Raw genomic sequence first — 10,084 nt, 5'->3', positions numbered from 1 at the left:
TATTTTAAAAAGCTCATTACACTTGTTGGAGACTTCCAGTCATCTCTACAGACGTTACCCGTGAACTAAACAGAATGCCAATCATGTGTGGTCCATAACCTGTACAGTAATCCTTTAAGCAATGTATCTTGAGCTTGTTTCTTGTTTGCTTTTCATTTTTTACTTTTATTATGTTTTCCCCATGAAACAAGTTGTCAGGCAGCAGGTCTTTGTTGGATAAGAAACATTTTTACAAGTGGGGGCATCACATAGATTTCTACTTTCAGCATGTTACTTGGTACTTTAATAAAGCTGAATATATTATAATTAGAACTGCAGTGCAAGGAGAAGTGGTTTGAGTTGAGTGCTTCTGGTTTTTCTTATACTTGATTTTGACTGGCATTCCAGTAATGTATTTAAAAAGTAATTTATTTTTTCATGCTTCACAACCTTTTGTTTCCATCTAGATATTAAGTAAGCTGTCATGCAGCCAATGCATTGAAATATTTTTATTCTTCTACACTTATTTTTGTCTTGATTGGACTTTCATAATGATGGTTTGCCACCCAGGGCAGCGTATTTAATTAAAGTTAGTTTTTTGTGGTTTTGTGCATAGCTCCTCCCCTTTCTGGTTGACCACACCCCTCCCCCTTGACCCCACCCATTCAGCTGTCTCCTGCAGCCCCCCTGTGATTTGAAGTCACCAGCCGCCACTGGTCTCTGCAAGGGAATACCTCAGGAATTCGGGCCTCATGGCATCCGTGAATCTCATGATACCCCCTGGCAAGACTCCACATGAGAAAGATACTATGGTATCTGACGTCTCCTTGGTCCCAGAACCAACACCCATTATCTTGTCAAATCCCATTTCTTGGATTTGTCAGAAGAGAAATCACTTGGTGGAACAGCAAATATCCCTAAATCCAGGTCTCTCCTTCTCGTCCCCTGCTCCAAAGCAGTCAGTCTCCACAGAAGCTTTAGATTTTGCTTGAAGATAAGTATCAAGAGGGATAAAAGTGCAAGGCGTTTGTGACATCAAGAACAGATGCAGTCACATAAATATAATGGCGATAAATACTGTAATCAAGGCACTCGACTCTGAATCATCTTTGGGCCCCTGGACCTCTTCAAGTTGTTACAGATAGTACCACAACCATGTGGTATTACCTTTCAAATGTCCCTTTTTCATCAGAAAATACCAGTTTCCCCTTTAAAATAACATGGTGTCACAAATTTCCAAGCAGCCTTTTTAGTAATGATTTTCAGAATGAAGTTTGCTTGATGACATCATTGCAGATGCAACTATATGTATGTAGGAGAGAAAGCTTATTGCCTACCTTGTTTTTTGCAGAGATCGGAAAGAGAGAGAATTTAGAATAAGAAGGAAATGCACGGGAGTACAGATAACAATGTCTCTCTCTCTCTGTCCAGTTAAGTAACAGAGACTTATTTTTCTTTTTTTAAGCTACTGAAACGTCCCAGCCACTCATAGCAGTTACTCATCCAAGACTCCTCGAGTCTCCCAACTCATAGATGACCTTGACAAGTCAGAATGCCACAATCCAAGCATAGTGCCATGACTCAAAAGCAGCATTACAATAAGCCATACCTTCTAAGATTTAATTTTATATGCCCTGATCAAACATCTTTGCTGTGTTTTTATTGCTGTCTGAGAGCCCATTACTTAGTAAATAAAATGTGTACTCTTCTTGGATCTTTGTTTTTGATGAGGAAAGCCTCTAATCTTTTGTGTGCACAGTACACATTTATATTTTTATTCGAGTGTGTGAAAATGGAGATAAAGCAGATTGTTGTGCAGTAAGTATTCGGATCTGTTGGAACAGTAATGGTAAAAGTTCTTGTGTGAGCTGTGTTTCAGTAGTGCATGGTTTGTCTGCAAAAGTGCATTACACTCTAGCAATACTTAAAATCCGGGTAACATTGGTGTGTGCCCTGTATTTTTGAACTGAATATGCAGTTATTATACATATCATTTCAGCATCATTATTCAGTTAGTGACAATTTAGGGAAAGCTGTAACCACTGAGCTTCTTTGCATTGTTGGCAACAGAGAGTTGGAAAAGAATCGGTGCGGAGTTTGTGTTATTGCCTCCTAAAAGCCAATATTTGGCATCAAAACTATCTTTCACTATGTGATACTCGGTGAAGAGGGCTTGTCACAAGATGTTTTTTGGCATATTGTTGTTTTGTTTTTTGTGGGTAGAAAATGTAGTACAAAGTCTAGATACTTGAATAAGATTCATAATATCTCAGCAAGCCAGTGACAGTATATTAAGTAAAGGGAAGGCCAAAATTCTTATTAAAATACAAAATTAAACTGGAAGGGTAATTTCTAGGTAAAATTTAGTGATTTGTAGCCGTAGATTACACTATACTAGTTGTGTAAAGTATTTTCTCCAAGCCTCGAGTCTCTCAGTCTTAGTAGGCATGATTAGCAGTTATGCAGTTATTCCTAAATGTTTTTCTTCTTAGTGTTATCTTAGTGCTAAGCGAGATGTGTATGGGTCTTCTTGAGTCTGATAGTTTATAGAACAAATAGCAAAGTCTTGTTTTTATTTAAACTTTTATGTTATCATGCACAGCAACATATACTGATCATTGCAGCCTTTCCTCTCTAGTCCAGAGGGCATAGTACCTTCCTTTAATAGTGAATGGGAGGTTGATCATTTTGTTATGAGCACTATGCATAGCTGCAGTACAAAACATTGACTGTCCTGCTTCCATAGAAACCTGCTCATGGGTAAATGCATTTTACACCACCTTCTTCAGCCCTGCTGACCTGTGGAGTTTAATTGATATTTGAGACAATGCTGAATGATATTACAAACCACGCTAAGCAATTTATTCATAAATTGTTGTGGTTTACCACTATTAAGGTGCATTGTACCACAGAAGTTCAGAAGAGCATTGAAATGGGAAAAGGGGAGAAGGGATGTTTCATTGTAAAGGGGGAAAGGAGATGGAAGACTAAAGTGACTCCTACATGCAGACCGAAACATTGCATTTTTATGGAACTGGGTGACAAACCCTTTTTACATGCCATGTCAGGAGGGGGAACATTATGTTAACAAGTGTAACTCTACTTGTTAAGGGTCAAGAAAAGGGCTGCCACATTGCAGTCATTTGTAACACTCAAGTAATTGTCTCTCTCTACTTTATTCTTAACACCAGTGATGAAGGATGCTTACTTTTTACTATTTAGCGATCAGAGCAGATTTTTTATATTTACTTTCATTTTTACTAGTCATCAAAGCTTAGCATGAATAAAACATGATTATTCTGGTTATATTTTGCATCTTTCTGTTACTTCTGTTTTTTTAAACTTTTTAAACGTGTTTCTTAGTGGTGGTATCCCACAAGCTTATTAGAAGTTGGAGGAGTTATGTTTGCAAAGTATTTGCTAATTAGATGCCCAGATTTTTTTTTACCATGTGTACCTATTTTTTAGGAGCCTTTGCCCAGATTATTAATATCTGCAGGTTGAGATGTATGCATGTGGTATGTAAACAAACAAGGGGAAATCAGCCCTTACCCCTCTTTGCAGATTAAATATGTTGTCTTAGGTTGTAGCTTCACAGCACAGTCTTACTCTATAGGCATCCTACATCCTGTCAGAGCAAAACTGTGTGGCAGACAAGTTGAGCAGGGCAAAGGTATTCAATTATGATTGAAAACTAGGTCAGGGGGTCTTCCAAGATTTGATACATCTGTGCGAAGTTCTTCAAAGAGAACTCTGCCTTCATTCTGAATGATCAGCTGTCATAATTCTGCTTCAGGACTCCATGTAAGAAGGCCAGGAAGACAGATGCCTTTTCCTTTCCTTGGACAGGAATATTCCTGTGCTTTTCCATCCTTTCCACTGATATCTAGTGTCCTTCTGAATATTCAGAAGGAAACCACCAAGATCATTGCGGTGACTGCCTTCTGGCCCAGGCAACAGTGGTTCTCCCTTCTTTTGGAAATGGCGAGGGGCAAATACCACAAGTTCCTTACAGAATTTATCTTCTCTCACAAGAACTGGGGTGTTTGGTACACTCCCAAGCCCAGCCAACTTCAAACGACTGCCTGAATGATAGGCTCTTAATTCCCTGTAGGCACCTGTTTACTAAGGCTGTGCATCAAGTACTAATTGAGGCAAGAATGACAACTAGGAAGGGGTTTCTTGTTGGTGCCAAAAACATAACCAGCACCCATTCAGAGCTAGTTTTCCATTGGTTTTACAATATTTGTGTGAGTTGCTATCCCTATGGCCTTTCTTACTCCTTAATCACGGTAAAACTTGAAAAAAACAAAAAAAAAAATCCTTTTTTCCATACTTTCCTAGCTAGTGTTCCAGTGATCAGATTTTGCTGATCCCTGGGCTTTGTCTTGGTTCCTGTACTTCTCCATTTTCCTTGTTTGGTCAGGGGGAAGTTTCTTTACTCACCAGTGAGAGTGGGGAGTACTGAGCTGCCTGTTTGTCCTCAGAGGAGTGGTTTAAGGCAGTAAATTGTAGTTTATTGGCCACTTTGGGTCATGTCCTGTCTTTTCCAGCCCCTTGCTTGCTATAAAGCACGCTTTGGCGGGCTTTTCCAGCTGTAGAGAACTCAGCACAGCTCCTCGTGGTGTCCAGCAGAGTTCCTAGAGCAGCAGAGACCAGAAAAGACAAACTTTCCAGATTTTAAGTATTTTTTTTTGGCTTTTTCGACCTTTTGTGACTTTCGACCACTGTTTCTGCTTATTTTATCGAAGTATTACCTGTTTTTACTGTTTTTACAAGCTCAAACTGTTTACTGCACTTGCTAGTTTAAGTTTTGCTTAAAAGTTAAACTACAGGCTAATACACTCAAGTGTACTAGCTTTTGATAGCAATTAGTCGAAAAGTATAGCATTTATTGTGTTTTCTATCTGTGTAAAAAAACTTGAAAAAAACAAAAAAAAATATCCTTGTTTTCCATACTTTCCTAGCTAGTGTTCCAGTGATCAGATTTTGCTGATCCCTGGGCTTTGTCTTGGTTCCTGTACTTCTCCATTTTCCTTGTTTGGTCAGGGGGAAGTTTCTTTACTATCAGTGAGAGTGGGGAGTACTGAGCTGTCTGTTTGTCCTCAGAGGAGTGGTTTAAGGCAGTAACTTGTAGTTTATTGGCCATTTTGGGTCATTTCCTGTCTTTTCCAGCCCCCTGCTATAAAGCACGCTTTAGCGCGGAGTTGCCACAGGAGCACACAAGAGCAGCGGCGGTTAATCAAGGTTAAACTATTCGGGCTACCTAAAGTCCACTCTTCAAATTTTCCCTTAAAACAGCCTTCCTTGAACTGTACTGCTGATCAAACCAGCGTATTCTATATCTAAAAAGTTCAGCTCTACTTGATTCCTAAGTAGACTATTCTCTATCTGTAAAGCCTAGCACTTGCTCCTAAAGTATTTTTTTTTACTTTGATATAGCACTTTTATTATACATAGTACCCCACCAGCCTAAAACCCCTTTTTCGATCACCCACATCCCCCGGAGTCTTTTTAAAGTTTTTGTCTATTCCTTCTAGCATGTCGAGGGATCAGTTGCTAGTGTCCTCTCCTGCTCAGCTGGTGAATCTGGGAATATTGAGGCAATGTTACAATTGCCTCATGTACACAGACAACCCTCTCCTTCTCCCACAAAACACAAATACATGCGAGAGATGCAACTATATAGCCAAACTGGAGGCTGAGCTCGCTCAACATAGGACTGGCAAGACCAGACAGGAGGAGAAGGTAACTACACACACCACAAACCCAGTCTCACATAGTACTATCACAACTTCAAATCATACACATAAACACACAAAGACATACTCGGAGGCTCTGATCAAAAATCTACCAAAACAGCAGAGGCCACCAAAGCAGACACCCAAACAACTGCCACCTCAGGACACAACACATGCAACACATAGACCACATAGTCAGTGTGCCAAACAGTCACAGCCCTTAAGGCCAAACACAATGCCAGACACACTCGTCATTGGTGACTCCATAGTCAGACACACCGACGTCCCCGCTCACCAGACTGAGTAAGGAGAAGGTCACAGTAAGCTGCCTGTCGGGCGCTAGAATCCGCCACATAACGCAAGCACTCAGGTCTCTCAACAGCAGGTACAAGTACGACTCAGTCATTGTCCACGCTGGTGTGAACGACCTGAGACGTACCTCCTTGGACTACATGAAAAGAGACATAGAGGAGCTCTCTGATTATGTAGCCCAGGCAGGTATGACCCTGACCTTGAGCAGTATCCTACCTTCACCAAGAATGATGCCACAATACAGAGACAAGATGATCAGCTTTAATAATTGGCTTAAACTCTGGTGTCATTCAAAGGGGATCCAATGTCTGTCTGCCTGGGATGACATGCTGGACAAGCCACGCTGCTTTGCAAGGGACGGCTTGCACCTGTCACCCTGGGCTTCCGGATATTGGCAAAGGCTCTTGCCACCCCATAGTGCCTTTTTAGGCAAGGCTCAAATTCTAAACCTACCACCCTAGAACACAAAAAGGAAAAAAACTAAGGGTAATGCTGCTCAATGCCAGAAGTCTCAACCTCAAGATGCACGCACTCGAGGCCCTTCTCAGTATGGAGAACATCGATGTCTGTGCTGTGACTGAAACCTGGTTCAAGGCTCCTGAGAGCACCCCTGCACTATCAGGTTTTACCTCATATCATGCGTTCCGGCCCCAAAATCCGGACACCACCAAGAAAGGAGGGGGGGTGTCCATATTCATCAAGGACTCCCACACCTCAAGGTTGGTGGCAACGCACGATGCATCGGAGACCATCCAGGTGCAATTAACCATAGGCAAGACTGCTCTGCAATTTGTAGCATGTTACAGGCCACCCTCTCAAACTCAGGAACCTCACATAGCTTTCCTGAAAACACTGGAGGGGATAAATGTATCTCCAAACACCATCATACTAGGTAACTTCAACTACCCGAATATAGACTGGGATCACTACTCAAGCCCCAACACTCTAGCCCAAAGGTTCCTAGAGTTCATAAACTCAAATGCCATGGAACAACTAGTCACCATCCCCACAAGAGGAGAAAACATACTAGATCTCATCATCACGAACATGGGGTCACAATGTTCAACACCGGAAGTATACCCCTCACTGGTGAGATCAGATCATAAACTAATCTCACTGGAAGTCCACATCCCGCCCCCACCTGAGATAAAAAAGACCACAGTGAAGAACTTCTCAAAAGCCAACTTCACACTTCTAAAGACTAGTGTGGTCTCTTATAAGGCCCCCCGAGCCTGCGGAAACCATTACTCAAGCCGCTGAATCACTTACAAATGCCTTCTACCAGCACCTACAGGACTGCATGGATCAGGCAATCCCAAATAAAACAAAGACTCTTTGTACCAAAGGCAAGCGTCCAGTCTGGTGGACCCCAGCCATAAACAAGCTCTACAACAAAAGGAGGAACCTACTACAAGATAGAGCAGAATCCTTAAAAGGGAAGACACCTTTGATCATTATAAGTAAAAAACTAAGATCTCTCATAAAATCATCCAAGGCAAATTTTGAGAGAAAAGTCGCTAATGACTCAAAAGACAATCATAAGGCCTTCTTTAGCTATGTTAGAAACCTGGGAGGAAACTCCCAGATATGCTCAGAATTAGTTCAAAATGATGTAAAAATCACTGAACCTACAGACATTGCCAACATACTGGCTGACAGGTTCAGTGCAAACTTCTCCCCCCCCCAAAAGGAGAGATATCTATACCAGAGGATTGTAGCCCCCCAAACATCTCTAACGCTCAGGTGAGACCTGCTCTCTCCAAGGCGAAAAACACAGCATCCACGGGACCAGATGGTGTCCCCGGTTGTGTGCTCCATGAACTCAATGAGGAATTAAACCCGCAGTTAGGGCAGCTGTTTAATCTTAGCCTCACCTCAGGATACGTACCCAAGGAGTGGCGTACGGCAACTGTGGTCCCACTTCACAAAGGCGGTGCCTCCACCGACCCTGGAAATTACCGTCCCATCAGCTTGACAAGCCTGATCTGCAAAGCTATGGAGAGGATCATAATGGAACTCATAAATAAAGACATAGGGGACTTGCAGACTTTGGATCCAAACCAGTTTGGCTTTGTCAAAGGCAGATCATGCCTTCTAAACTTGGTTGACTTTTTCGAAACAGTCACCAAGGCCATTGATGAGGGAAAGGCAGTCCACACAGCCTACCTCGACCTGGCAAAGGCTTTCGACACAATACCCCACTCAGGTATCATTGAAAAACTCATCAGCTTAAATGTAAACCCATACGTCACAAGATGGGTTGCAAACTGGCTAAGTGACAGAACCCACAAGGTCAGAGTTGCTGGCGCCATGTCAGACTCAAAGCCTGTCACAAGTGGTGTCCCACAGGGCTCAGTCTTGGGCCCACTCTTGTTCGGCATCTATTTTTCAGAAGTACAAGCAAACACAGGAGGGTTATGGCTGACAAAGTTTGCAGATGACTGCAAACTGGGCGCCATAGTCGAGAAAACATCTGACACAGATATCCTTCAAAAGGGTCTCATAGAAACGGATAACTGGTGCCAGAGCCATGTCCTAAAGTTAAACACCAAAAAATGCATAGTCATACCCTTCGGGAAAAACAAGGTTACCCCTAGCTACCATATAGGTGGCAATCCACTAAGCACAGAAGAGGTTATCAGGGATCTGGGGACCCAGGTTGACAGTAACCTTTCGTTTGACACTCACGTTGCCAAAGTAGTTAGGAAGACCTTCTACATTGCCCACCTGATCATGAAGGGATTCACATCTAGATCAAGGGAGGTTATCATCCCCCTGTACGCATCACTCATCAGACCAATGATTGAGTACAATGCCCCATTCAGAATGTATCTGACCCGACACCTGCAACAACTGGAAAGGCCCCAAAAGTTCCTCACCAAAAGGATAAAGGGTCTCAAAAATATGTCTTATGCTGCCCGACTGAAGGAACTCCAGCTCTATTCAGTCACTTACCGCCTGCTCAGAGGTGACCTGTGCCTGACATACAAGGCCATGTCCAACCCGGATTTGATGAACATGCTTCACCTCAAAAAATCTAGATCCCTCAGAACTACAAGGGCGGGAGACTTAAACCTTGACATGGTTATTAATAGGACGTGCTGGAGGGACAGATTCATCACCCAGAGACTCCCTATGCTGTGGAACAAAATCCCGGTACATGTGAGGCAGAGCACCTCGCTGGCTTTGTTCAAGAGAAATCTTGACCAATGGATGGGAGTTCGCAGATATACCCCAGGGATTACCTCAGTGTCACTGCTTGACAGAGGCACAGCAAAATAATGGGCATAGTATCCTTCAAACTAAAGGGGTGGCGAAAGCCACAAAACTCTGGGCTAGGCTTATAAATGCCCTTGGGCAGATAGCCTAGTATGAACCTATGAACCTATTTATTGGCTATTTCAACATGTCTGCCAGTGGATTTCCCCTGTTTCAAAGCATTCTCATGTAAAAATATTTTTGAAAGAGGTTTTGCATAAGAGACCTTCAAGAAAACCCGTGGCTCTTCGCTGAAATCTTAATTTGGTGGTAGAGAAGCTAACAGTTGCACTATTTGAACCAGCTCATTAGGCTGACTTGAAATTTTTAATGTGGTGTTTTACTAATTGTTATGGCCTCTGCACTACACCAGAGTGTCTGAGTTGCAAGCTGTTATTATGAATCAATCCTATCTCATTTTCCACAGAGACAGGGTTTCTGTGAGAACGAATCCTTCTTTTATGCAGTCTTCATGTTTATTTTAAGCCAAACTGTCCATTTCCCTGTTTTCTTTCCTGAACTCAAAACTGAGGGAGAAAGGATATTCCATACCTTGGATGTCCACAGACAACTCTGGTACTGTCTTGACAGAAGAAAATATTTCAGATCTTCAGATCAGTTGTTCATTTCTTGTGAGGGTAAGAAGAAGGAACCTGTGTCTACACAGATTATTTCCAAATGGTTGTCTCAGGCCATTAACTTTTGTTATTTTCACCACAACAAAATTATTCCAAGCAGGGTCAAGGCTCACTTTACTAGGGACTTGGCTTCTTCTGTGGCTTTTTGGAACAGGT

General features: G+C 42.3%; 1 protein-coding gene across 1 annotated transcript in view; it reads left to right on the top strand.

The window, feature by feature from the left end:
- Positions 1–10,084, top strand: part of ZNF827 (zinc finger protein 827) — a 1,349,262-nt gene that overhangs the window by 1,157,289 nt on the left and 181,889 nt on the right. The gene's annotated exons all lie outside the window — the stretch shown is intronic.

Source organism: Protopterus annectens, chromosome 2.part1 (assembly GCF_019279795.1).
Source record: "Protopterus annectens isolate FY-2018-M chromosome 2.part1, PAN1.0, whole genome shotgun sequence".
NCBI lineage: Eukaryota > Metazoa > Chordata > Ceratodontiformes > Protopteridae > Protopterus > Protopterus annectens.
The sequence above is the reverse complement of the archived record's forward strand: the minus strand, read 5'-3'. Positions and strand labels throughout refer to the sequence as shown.